We start from the raw sequence: 14,196 nt of genomic DNA on the forward strand, positions 1-14,196 counted from the left end.
AAGCCACGCTATGGTAGTGTCCCACATACAAAATAGAGGAAGATTGGCACAGATGTTAGCTTGGAGCCAATCTTCCTCACCAAAAAAATAAACAAAAAAAGATAAAAAGTGGAAAAATCAAATAATATAAGATTTAGAGATATATACATATTTTTAAACCAAAATAATATCAAGGGAATCCTAAGCAGAAAATTGGTCATAGTGGCTACCTTATGGGGCAAGATGACAGGTTTACTTAGCTAGTCATGCCAATATTATTCAATTTCTTAATCTGACTGGAGCACATAGTTGTTTGATTAAATATTATGCTTTTCAAATATGCTCATATATTGTGTATATATATATAACTATTACATCTTTTTCTTTTAAATGTGTGTGAGTAGGACAAGATTTGTTAAGTCTAAAATCAAGAAAAGATATCACAAATTATGATAACACCAAAAATAAAGGTTAGATTTCGAAATCAACAGGCAAATATATCACTACAACGATGAACAATAACTTAGTTAATAAATAAATCAAAGTTATAAAGTTAATATAAGATAAATATAAACACAAGATAAATAAAACACAATACAATGACAAAATTATGTCAATAAATAATAAATAAATGAATCAGTGTTTGAAAATAAACTTAAAAAGAAACAGTGCTGGTGATCAGATCAATACTTTGATACAAAGTAATATGTTCTTTTATTTAGGTAGATTTTAAACAAATGAAATCGTTCTGATGGTAGGCTGGCTAGCATTTGGATTTCAGTTGCTTCTGTTGGAGGCATATTATTACATCTTGTTCTGAATCTTATTTTACAATAATTACCAGGAATTTCTAAAATATCCAAATCTTTGCTAAAGTGATGATTTGTGAGCAAACATTTGGAATTTATATGCATAATAGCCCCAACTGGTGACCTCCAAAAAGTATAATCTAAGTGGCTTAAGTCACTGTGGTATATCCATATAAAAAAATAATACAACTGCTCAAAATGTTGTTGCTGAAAAAATATTTAATAATGTGGAAAGTAATTATCATACAATGCTAATTAAATAGCACTTTACCACACTCATATGTAATCATACATAATTTTAAAAAGAAACATTTGCCAAAATGCTGATTGTCTTGATTCTAGGTGAAGAGATTTTGCATGACATTTTTCTTTTTCTCAATGATTTGTATTATTATCTCTAAAGATTTTTTATGTTTTCTAAATCTCCTTACCTTTGTCTTTTGCTATTTTGAAAATTGTGGGAAAAAAATAAAGTAAAACTTAATGCCAGTAGGAATACTATTATTTTTCTGTCAACTCTCCTTATATCAAACTAGGGTAAAACTAATATTTTGTTTACCAGGATTACATAAAGGTGTCTGGTTAAGTAAAGAAAAATGGAAGAGTAAAGGATTGATTGGACACAAGCTTTTTCCATTCATGCGTTCATGGAAAGTTTGCCTGAAAGAGAATTGCCACATTAAAATATTTTCAGTGGAGAATCAATTCCTTTTACTTTTCCCATTTTAATTCCTATTAAAACATGTCTTAGTCCCTCAATCATGGGTCCAATTCGTGCACATCACCAAATGGAGACATCCTGGAGTGAAGGCTCTTTGAGCAGGAGATCAGAACGCTGCTCATGTGTTTCAGATTACTGCAGGTGCCTTTCTACCTGACTGATCCTTGCTGTTTTTCAAGCATGTATTTTCAGCTCTGTGGAAAGTGGAGCAGCAGGGGCTCTGCAGTGATTGCTACCTGGGCCCTTGTTCCAATCTGAGTGTTTCACAGCTCTTTTGCCTTGAAAAATGTACTCTAACGTAGGTCGTGCTTCCCAGGCAGGAGTCATGAACTGGAGATGGGGTTTGCTTTTTGTTTTTCTTACAAACCCAGAACTATTTCCATCTATCCATCCAACTATCTCCAAGGAACCTCGAGGGCCCGCCTTGTATGGTGGTTCCAAATGTGAATAATGATCAGAAGCTCCCGGGAAGACGAAAATTGATAGATCCCAAGACCGTTGGCTAGAGAATTGGATAGGTGCTGAGTCCACTTTGGGAACCATTTTGGGAAGTTTCTATATTTTCTGATCAGCAAATGCAGAAGCATCCAGGTTTAGTGACAGGGCTGGTGCAAAGTGGATTCCCAGCAAGTTGTACTTTCAAGTTTCTGATGCACAAGTGGCACAGACACTGGTGGCAGTGTGGTTGCAGTAAGGTAGAGTGCTGGCATTGAGTTTTCAGCACAACAGTGAGGCTGTTCGGTGCAGCCTAGAGTCAGTTCTGTACACCTAACATCTTTTAATAAATGTCTTTTCTGCTTGAAGTAGACAGAGAGGTTTTATTGTTGCAATGGAGAATTCTGACTGATGCAAAAATGTGCCAAACCCACTATGTGTATGGATATGGAGCCCAAGCAATATTACTGCTGTGGGATTGTTTTCCTACAACCCCACAGAGCAAATTAAAAGAAATTCATCCAGAAAATGAGAGAAAAAGCTTTTCTTCCTTCCTTCCTTTTTTCTTCCTTCCTTCCCTTTTCTTCCTCCCTTCCTTCCTTCCTTCCTCCCTTCCTTCCTTTCTTCCCTTTTCTTCCTTTCTTCCTTCCCTTTTCTTCCTTCCTTCCTCCCTTCCTTCCTTCCTTTCTTCCTTTCTTCCCTTTTCTTCCTTCCTTTCTTCCCTTTTCTTCCTTCTTTCCTTTCTTCCTTCATTTCTTCCTTATTCCTTCCTTCCTTCCTTTCTTTCTTTCTTTCTTTCTCTTTCTCTTCTTCTTAAACTAGGACCACAAATTCATAAGTCCACTAATAGAAAAGCTGAATACCCAGGCCAGGCTAGATACGTTAGTAAACTTTAGTAAACCATATCACATAGGGAAACAGTATTTTCCTATAAGAGTCTGTGTCACCCCATCATACTCTTCTTTCCCCAATCGAGCGTCTGGTATGCCCTCCCCTAGCTCAGTCAACATGACCACTCTCAAAATCTGCTTCAAAGTCTGGAGGGGCTGAGAGAGAGACACTCCGAGACAAGACTTGTGCTTGCTCTATTGGCAGGTTCTGATGCAGCCACTGCCCCACTAGGTCCTGTGGCCTTGGCTACACTAAGATGCTTTTGCAAGGAACACAGGAACCCTGGACTTCTAAACCCTGATCAGGCAATAAGTCTGCAAGGATACTGCTTCTCAGCCCAACTATCATGTGGCAAATACATGCAGAAAATTGAAGGAATTGGCCAATAACACTTACAGTCCTTTCAGGCGTAAAAACGGGAGATGAGCAACCTGAAATTTAGAGCCAGTTTTCTTGCCTAACCAGCTGTGCACAAATGGTGAGATGTTGAGCTCAAATATTCCACAAGTTTCTATATTTAGATGATATATTTTCCTATAAGGAAATTTCTATCATAAATTTCTATATTTAGAATTTGACTTTGGATCAGAGATGCCTTGGGCACAGATAGGGAATAAAACCCAGTCTTTCCTTTTTCTAGCTAGCAATTCAGTTCAATTTTCTAAGCCTCTGTTTTTCCATACATGAAGTGTGGAATATATGCCCAACATCGTTTAGGTGTGAAGAGCAAATGAGATAACCGATATCCAGTGGCTGGCAAAAAGTAAGGAATAGATCAAGGTCAATGATTTCATAATCACAGATTACTAAAATAGTAATGTTCCTATAATTTTTAGTGTGTTCATTAGTTTATAAAGAAATTTCTAGAAGGGAGGGTGCGATGTGGTCATGGTGTTTGACAGCATAGGAGATTTTAATTTTAGAGAAATGTTTTAAAGGAGACACAGAAGCAGAGGACTGTTGACACAAGACAGCCAATCAGAGACAGTCATGGTAGAGTAACAGCATTTTTCTGCAGGCAACGTGTATCGCTTCAGCGTCAGTCCTTCCAGGACAAAGCAGGAGCCACAGACTCTCTGGAGAGAAGGTGAAGGAAATTAAGGATATGAATTAGAATACGTTAAATAGTCCCGCAAAAGCAAATCAAGATTACCTGTGGGCAAATAGGTCACAGAGAACCGTGTTATTTACTGCTAGCGTTAATCCCCTGGAGCAGGTGGGAGCCAAGGCTTCTGTGCCTGAACTTTCTTCCCCATTAAGTAATGTGCCAGTGTAACGCGTGAACTAATCTACTGGAATTTACAGAGTTGCAAGAAAGATCTGAGACTGTTTAGACACTTCTATTGACTTTAAAATAAAGTTGATTTCTCATTTCTTACAACAGTCCAGAGATCGAAGGCAGTAAATGGCTCTCAGATGCTCCTATTCATTAGTCCATCTTGTCACACTCATCTCATGGGGGAAAAATTAGAAAGATGGAGAAATGGGGAAAAAATGAGTTCCTCAGGCAATTTGAAGGCAGAAACGTTGATTGAAAATTCTCCTAATTATCTTCCTGACCACATTGAGCGCCCCGTAGGTGGAGTGATTTAAGTCATAAGTACTTCTCAGACTAATGGGACTGAAGGGTCATTTTTCTTATTCTAAGTCACGTCTCACTAGATGTTTTTCAGACTTCAGAGTTGGACTGGCAGAGAGCAAATGGCACCCTACAGAAATCCACTGACTTCTGTCCTTCCGATGGATTTGTCCGTGTGCATCTCAGGCGGGAGAGCCCTCAGGTGCGTTTGGGTTTGGTCTACATTGAAAATGCGTATGATTTGCTTTGATGTAGAGAACAATTTTTATGTCCTGTCTGAATTGCTTTTCTGTCTCTGCCTATGGAGACGCTTCCTCCTCTAAATCCAGAGGAATTATTCACTGTCAATTGCATTTGTGAGAGAAATATCAGAGTAGTTCACACCAATTAAAAATGTATATTTTTATAAAATAATAAAGCAAAAACAAATTGTGCATTTTATAATGCAGGATCTCAGGAAGGTTTATATGGAATTCAAAGGTAGAAAATAACCAGGGCAATTAGACAGTGGCCACGTCCCTAGAAACAGATAGCTATCTACTCATCAGCACGCTTAGTTCCTATGAGATTGTCATCATTTGTGTGTAAACCATGTGTGACCAAATCTTGCCGATCAACTTGAAGCAAAAGATTTCAACCAGCACAGGTTTGGTTTTACTTTAATTCAGTCACTCAATAACTAATCATTCATCTGTTCACTCACATAATGACAGAGTCCTCTATACGCCATGGTTCTAAGGATCCAATTATGAATTCGAGCCAGTCCCTACCTATGTGGAAGAGAGGAAGGTACACGTTAACTATGGACCTGATGTGTTCTCTAATAATAAAAATACAGCTGTACCCTAAGGTGTTGTGATTCAAATGGAGAATAATCTCTTTGAGTAGGAAGGAGGCGGAGGGGAATCCCTGGCAGGGGGAGAAGCTTGTGCAGAGGAATGGAACCCACTCGGGGAATCTAGATCAGTGGATGGCTTGAGGACTGACGGGCCCTCTAAGTCTGAGTCTAAAATTCTCTTTCTCCATCAAATATAATGTACATATTCTATTCATTACCTGAACCCTTAATTATCTTATTTAAAATTTATTTACTTAGGACATTAGCATTTGGGGGAGAAATACTCTAGTGACTCTTCAGAGAAGGAGAATGCAGCAAAATTAAAATTATGTTTAGTGAATAACAACACTAACTTTTATCCTCTTTTCTAACAATCAAACTGACATGTGCTCAAGCCAGCCCCCAGTGGCTTAGTGATGAAAACCCTTTACCTATACTGCGGACTCTGTTAGCTGGCCCAACAGCCATTCCCAGTCACTTTCTTTCTGACATCCCAAACATACAGACTGTAAAACCTGATGTACATTCCCTAGGCTCCTTTTCCACATCTAGCGATGTCTACACAGGAAGATATTTAGTGGTAATAGTGGAGGTAGCATCACAAAGCTTTGATTTACTGCATAAACAAACAAAAATAGACAAATCACCCCCTGTCCTCTTCCTTTCTCTCCTTCCTGGCTTGAATATTAACATGGCATCAGGATCAGCTACAGTATCTTGTAACCATGATGGAAAAGGCAGGAGAACTGAAAAGATACCTACTCTGAAACCCCAACGCTGATAGCTAGCTGCATACCTCCAGAATCCTTGGTTGGTGAGAAACACAAAGTTATTTTCATTTAAGCCACATTGGGTTGTGTTTTCTGTCTCTTGAAGACAAATGCATGATTAACCAATACTCCTGTTGGTGAAGGACATTGACAGGACACAACCACCCATTGACCCGCAAGCTGGACGTGGGCATCAGAGGCTCCTCACTCCCTCCTCTGTCCTTGGGATGTATGTCCCACCCACCATTCCCACAGTGGGAACTGTTTTCAAGGATGCAGATTTAAGAGAGCAATGTGTTGTTGAGACCATGTGGACTGCATACATGACTGAACCCAGTCAAAGCCTCCATATAAACTTTTGAGATACTGGCAGGAGGGTGCAGAGATCTACTCGTCTTGTAGCTGCCCAAGACAAGCCTCATAAGTAAGTTCCCTTGCTTGTTCAACCAACCGTCTACCAACCTGGAGTGGTCTGTGTCTTCCTTCAATCTCACCTTGCCCTCTGTATATGGGGCCAGTTTCAGATTTCACCTGGGACGCTCCTGAGGTTGTGAATCAACAACTTCATTTATAAGAACAGCTTCATTGCTATGTAATACTTTAGACCATTATACTAATTTTATGTAGAGCAGGGCAAAATTTGTATTCTCTATGATAATGAAAATTTGAGATTCTAAGTCCCTCTCACCGGTGTTCTTACTGGAAACCTATTAGCTGAACCGAGTGTTTTTCAGTCTATGCTTATTTCAGTCCACCTCTTCATTCGTAGGTACATGGCAATCTCTTCCAGTTCACTTTAGCATATTTTGAAGGCAAAAACTGAGCCTGGGTCACTGGAGTGCCTGTCACAGTCCTGCATGTGTAGTAAGTATTGTGTCCCTGTTAATAAATCAACAGGGTTGATGTTCATTCTCTTTGGAAGAAAAACAACATCAAGAATTAAAGCCGGATGTTATTGCTTTTCTTCTCCTTAATGTCTTTAAATCTGTATAGGACTATGTAATGGTACCCAACCTACTTGTTTTGTTCTATCTAATTCTGCCATCATTTATTGATTGCTTCTTCTGTGCTGGGCAATGGGAGTTACAGAAATGGAAATGATATCATAGCAACTGAAAGTTAAACTGAAAGAATCTGATGAATGCTAAGCCACTTTGACACTATTTATAACTTAATTCTCTTACAGTACAGTTGTGACATAATTGTGGGAACTAATCTATCTACTACCTTACTAAAGATTGGATTCTTGAAATTATTTAAGATACAAAGAGTTTATTTTATAAAACTTAAATACAAATTTTTAAAGTAGAACACACACTACTTTGTCTTAATCTTATTGATCATTTTAGTTTATGTCATTTTTACATCATCTATAAAATGAATACAATTTTGAATCTGTTCACACAGCACAAAGATACTGAGCTAAATTAACACAAGAAGTCCAATGAAATCCCTGAATTTATTCTGAAAATGTATATTGAGAAAGCTACGTGTTCAGCTATGTTTCTAGCAGTGAGGAAATATGGAGGAAGAAAATGGGATGTGGATCCTGTTTTCCCAACTTTTAATCTTTTGTGGGGAGATATGACATACATTAGAGAGACAGGTCTTCCATCTCTGAGGGGAGAGCATTTAGTTCTTTTATAATGTAGGGTAATGCATGATTTAAACCAGGGATCTTCTGAAACACTATATTTCAGGTAACAATTTAATTTGAGGAAAAGACAATTGCAATACAGATAAGCTGCATTAGAGCTAAGATCTGGCTATATATGTATCCATTCACTCATCCTTTCAGCCTTTAACAGAGTGGTGAGTGAGAGTTTTCTTGTTGTCCATGTGCTGTGCTAAAAATACAAAAGAAAGAAAAAAGAACCAAGTAACTCCAAATTTTTAAGAGTGCCACCAGGGAGCTGCTGAGCATCAGGTTCACATACTTCCCTACAGAGAACAGAACAGTGCGTGCCACCAGCCACCATGCCATGTGCAAGCCATGTGAGAGCATTGGGATGGGAGAGGTTCATGATCATCAGCCTCATTGAGAAGTACGGGTTCCCCATGCTGAGGAAGTATGTGGGCTGCTCCTCCTCTCTCTGAAGTCAAGTGAGTATGGACCCAAAGGGAATCATTCTTAACGACTAGAGGAAGGGCAGCCGGAGAAGAGAGAAGGAGTTGTTCTTGGAAGAGGTGAACATCTGTTTCCTAGAGATAGGATGCGTATACAGGCATAGAGATAGCTATCCACTTGAGCTTTAGAGGTTACGAAAGCTGGGGCGCTGCTGGAGGAGCTCATGCAGTAAGGATCACAGCCAAGTGTTTCTGAGCAAAACATGGGGTTACCCTCTCTTCATTTCAGCCCCCTGTGGCCTTTAGAGAATGTTGAAGGAAGTCCTGAATTTTTATTTTTCCCTTCCACAGGAGAAAACATGGAGATTAAGAGAGGGGCAAAGAGATATGGCCCAGCAAATGCAATTTGCATCTCTGTAAAGAAGATGGGTGTGTGTGCCAGGAGTGGGGCCAATGAGTGATGGAACTTCTCACCTGAGAGGGTCATTGGCATTGGATGTGACCAAAATGAAGGTGATGAGCCCCACAAGAAGCCACACATCACCCACACAAAAGTCACCGCCTACCGTAGGCCAGACAGAAGCAGAGCTATCTCCGGAATTCATTCCTTCCCCTATATTTGGCCAGCCATGTAGAGGTATCTCGCCCAATCCCTGCTCCCCTTTCCTCCAGATGACAGTGTTGCCAGAAAGGTGAGGAGGTGTCTCAAAGTGAGCTGTCCCTCCCCCATCTCCAAGCTGAAGAGGTGACAGCAACGTCTACACTGGAGGATGGGGTGAAATCAGATGGGAGATTAAACTTTTAAAGGTCTCAGAAATCAAAACGGACAGAAATGCATGGTTTCTGCCAGATTATTGCTCTAGCATTAGAAAAACATGCAATATTCCACAGTTGAAAGCTATGTTTGGAAAAAGCAATAAATATATGATCACAAGATTATTTATTATGTTCAATGCACAAGTATTCCGAGTACCTACCATATACTGACCCTGGTCTAGGTTCTAAGTGTATAAAGATAAAATTCCCAGGCTCTTATCTTCTGAAGCTTGTAATCCAGGAGGGCAGATAGATAATTTCCCAGAACCATTTGCTACTGAAAACAAGCATCTGATGATACTGAAGTATCATCGATCCAGTGATACCTTTATGAAAAATGTTAAACCAAGACTGTAGAATTCTGGAAGGATTAAAGTATCGTATTAATGACTTGATAATTCCTATAAATGGACCTGCATGTGGCTTTATTAGCGTGTGTCTTGGAATCAGTCCCCTAGGAAAGGTCCAATTAAAGAATGGGTTGTCACTGGGATGACTATTTCCCCAAGAAAAGGAGTGTGGCAAAGCAGTTTGGGTTAATTCTTAAAAACATTTGAAATCATCTCTATATTATCTTGTCAGTTTTGCCCCAAAATATCTGTCTAATTGTTTGGTATTTAGTCAGCAAATATTTATGCAGAATCGACAGTATATTTATTTGGATACTGTGAGAGGGATAAAAGGCAATGTAGAAGATTGTCCTTATATTCAAGAGCTTAACCATGTACTGAGGGAGGCACAGCCTAAACAGATAGAACTGCTAAGTGAGACTGCAAGGGAACCTGACCTTAAGCCTCAGAATGAAGGGACTGGATAAAAGGTGCTAAAGATCTCTGCTGAATTCTTCTTTTAAAACTTCGCCGTCCCTACCCTTGCAACAAAGACAGAGACTTCTTATTCACAATACCAGATCTCACTGGTCCACAAACTCCCGTAATGTTCTTCTGCCACATTTTGGTTTCAGTTTCTTTAAAAATATTATATGCAGGATGTATTCTGATGATGTAATAATGAAATACAAGATGTCTCACTGTAGAATTTGGAGCACCATAATTCCTGTGAGCTTTTCTCTTCTTTTCCCCGTTTGGTCATCTTTTATTCGTAAGGGACCAGTTGCTGTAGTATCAGGTGATCAATCTCTACAATGATTTTCTAGAATTAATCAGCCAAGTCTAAGATTGTTTAGTAGGAACCTACAGGACCAGTTAGCAAAATAGTGCTCACAATGCCTTCTAGCAATTTCAGAGTTAAAGAAAATATGTAGTTTTTTTAATCTAAATCTGCATTTTTAATTTATCTGATACTCTGCCCTCTGACATTTATGCTACCTCATAACACTGAACGTGCTAAAGTATAAAATAAAAACTGGCTTATAACAGTGGCTAGTCCACCAGCCTGAAAGGGTGTCAGCAGCAGACCCACCTCCTGTCTGAGGTTATTTGGATAAGTATGTTCTACAGCAGCAAATTCAAGATACTAAAATATTATAATGCTACATTCTTTTTTAAAAAAAAAAAAACTATTGGGGCTGGCCTCATGGCCCAGTGGTTACGTTCAACACACTCCATTTGAGTGGCCTAAGTTCACGGTTTGGAACCTGGGCATGGACCTACACCACTTGTCAGTCATCTGTGGTGGTGACCCACATATAAAATAGAGGAAGACTGGCATAGATGTTAGCTCACGGCTAATCTTCCTCAGCAAATAAAGAACAAAAAAGAAATATTTGCTATCTATCAAGTAATACATACTACATATATGTATGCTATGAACAGAATATTTAAGTATAGCATGGCTTTTATAATTTTGAAAGATAACTTAATACCACCAAATACAAAATTTTATTCATGAGGAAAGTAGAAACAAGACCAAAATAAGAGAAAGGCCCTGAAGTGAGTTTGGATTACCATCTCTTGCTAAATTTATCTTTACTCCATCAGAGCAGAAAGAGAATATTTTGACCAAAAATTTGTTACTAATTCTGATTACCATTTCTAATCATTAGCATGACCTGATTATTCTTAAAAATTTACTTTCAAAACTTGTAAGTACTCAGTGATCAAAATGCATGTTAACAAATGTGAATAATCCTAGCAGTATTAATTCATATATTATTGTGAACACAAGAAAATGTCAATGTAATTTTCAAGCAAATAAATCAAGAGGCCCTAGTTTAAACTTTAATCCTAAAATTCTGATTTATTATCTATTATCAGTATTAAATATTCTGTAACAACATATTCCAACTACCTTGACATGGTGATTTCATTTTTTTATTTATTTCTAATACTTATGACGGATAAACGTGTTTTTACACACTGGCAATAAAATACGCATCTTTTTGTGTTTTTCTTCCCTAATTTAATGTTATATTTCTTAGAATCGCCAACAGACAAGACAATTTCAGAGACGGACTTAACCTAGAATAACAATCTATTTTAAAATATGAACCAAATGAAAGAAAAAATTATCATTCCCTTAAATAGCATAATATTCGGCTTTACAACTATGATAGTATTTATTTGATTCTTGCCTTTTTTCTTTGTTGTACACATTTTAATATTTTACGGAGTGCCTAGATGGAGTCAGCACAAATCTGAGGAAAGAAAACACGAGTAATCTCTTGAGCCTCACTTTATATGGCCCCAAGGGGAACAGGGCATGACATCCCGGTAGACAGGCAGGCAGACATTGCAGGGCCTGACCTGGCCCTAAAGAGTTTTGAAGGCCACCAATAAACCCCTCCTTAATTAACCTTCCCAAAGAGCAGAGTGCAGGACAGCTCGCTACGTTTTGGGTAAAATCACCATAAAAGAATGTGCATAATCAGCTGTGTAGAAAGGATTGGTGTATTTAGCAACATATGCAGTAATAGTTCCAATGATCCACTACGTAGAGTGACCAACAAAACACTAGTTTATACTTGTTTGAACATATACATGCATACTATTGAAATCCACAAGAGGCTGTGAAGTATTATAAAAACAAAACGAAACAAACGGAAAAGCATGTCTGAATTAACTCTAGGGTAGCTGAAGGAGCAGTCTGATTTTACCAGATAAATTCTCAGCTTGGAGAATGTTCCTTAACATATATGAGCCTCAGTTTCTTAGCTTTAATCATATATGGAAATGAAACCGTCTCATAGTACCAGTGAGAATATTAACTGAAATAACATGTTAGAAAATTATTTTTAAGTTCTATACACATATTTAGTATCACTTTGTGTCATTGACAGGATCATAGATTACTTATTTATTTAATCATCAGTATCTTTCCCAGAGCAACTCATTGTCAGAAAGACATCCAATTTTGTCCAGTTCTTACTTGTTGAAATAGTTACATGGATAGAGGGCTGATAATGAATGAAGGGAGCTTATTTCATACTCCTGTATGTATATTTTGCTATAGTGCTTGATTATGTCATGATTAGCTCTATAAGAATTAACTCAGAGAAAAAACTTGTGGCACATAAAATGCAAACTATATGATAATTATATTTCTTTATTCCTACCTATATGAAACTTACTGTGCCAGAAAGTTCCTCATTCGCTTGATCTTAATTTTTGTACCATGGGTCTACTTTGACTAATTTAGGGTAAAATAAAAGTAAAACAGGTTAAATCCAATGAAGTACAGAACTTTTAAAAGGTCATTATTAATTTGTTTTTTTAACGGACTGAAGTTTATAATTCTTTTTGTTTGAAGCAGAGAAGTTAGAATACTTAAAATTCACCAAACAAAAATAGAATCAGTGGTAAATCAATCTAAACTACATCCAGATGTCATTAGAATGGTGGAGTGGCCAGGAATAATGATTCATGGGGAAAATTTGCAGAACTGAAGACACAAGTTTTGGGGGAAGGGGTATCAGGAACGAACATGGCTTGGGGCACTGTGCACTTGTTTAAAAAGACTGAGAACTCGCCTGTGGAGAAAAAGACAAAAAGAGAGGGAAACAATAAACATAGGATACAGGAAAATAAATGTGGCTCATTTTAAATTCTTTTCAGGGGACGGAATGAAATAACCATGAAGAGTGGTGTCACCATTGTTAAACTATAGGATAGCAAAATACAGGATCTTATAAGCTAGGTGACTTTGGGTGAGTTCCCTAAGCACCAGATTTGGTTTCCTTATGTGTGAAATAGCTTCAAATGTAGCATCTATAAAGTATACGAGAGGATTAAGAAAGGAAATGTGTGTATAAAGTGCTGAGGAAAGAGATTGACACAGAGTAAGTGCTCTGTAAAACTTGCTTGTAAAAATTAGACTACTGCAAATAACAAGTTGTCTCCTTTTAATATAGATAGTAAATATATATTCTTACTAAATAAATGCACATGTATCAAAATGTATATTTTTAACTAAATATTATATCATATAAAATATATTGTTTAAGTAAATAAATATTGATATTTGTGTAATGTATTGTTATTGTAAAAATGTTGGAAATATAGAAAAGAAAAATAACCTCTGATCCTACCTTATTATCTAAATGTGTCTTAGTCTAATCAACTACAATAAGATCATGGGGCGTAAAAACGTTTACATTCTGATGTTTTCACTTAATGATCTTTGAGAGCATGATTTTAATGGCTGTGTCACATCTCTGAATACCTATGTCACAATAAGAAGAACCACATTGTCACCTGCTGTATTGTTGATCATTCTCTAGTTCTTTAAATCATGTTATTAAGAATACTTGCATCTGTGTTCGTGAGATATTTTTTTTCTTTTTCTTGTAACGTCTTTATCTGGTTTGGATGTCAAGGTAATGCTGAACTCATGCAATTAGTTTGAAATTATTCCTTCCTCATCAATTTTCTGCAAGAATTTCTGTAAAGTTTGTATTGTTTCTTCTTTAAATATTTCATAGAATTTACCAGTGACACCAGCTGTGTCTGAAGTTTTTGTAATGGGAAAATTTCAAACTACACATTAACTTTTAAATAGGTATAAGACAATTTAGTTAATCTATTTCATCTTGAGAAAGCTTTGGTAGTTTGTTTCTTTCAAGGAATTAGTCTATTTTATCTAAGTTGAATTTACTAGCATAAAGTTGTTCATAATATTAATTTATTGTTCCTTTAACATCTGTAGAACTAGTATGCTCCCTCTTTTATTCCTAATACTGACCCATTTTTATATATTTTTTTCTTATGTGGCTAGCTAAAAATTTATCAATATTGCTAACCTTGCAAAAGAACCAAATTTTAGGTTTATTGTTTTCATCCATTGCTTTTACTTTTATATTTCACTGATTTTGCACTTATTTTTTTCTCTCTCTT

This window comes from Equus caballus, chromosome 15 (genome assembly GCF_041296265.1).
Source record: "Equus caballus isolate H_3958 breed thoroughbred chromosome 15, TB-T2T, whole genome shotgun sequence".
In the NCBI taxonomy this organism is placed as follows: Eukaryota; Metazoa; Chordata; class Mammalia; order Perissodactyla; family Equidae; genus Equus; species Equus caballus.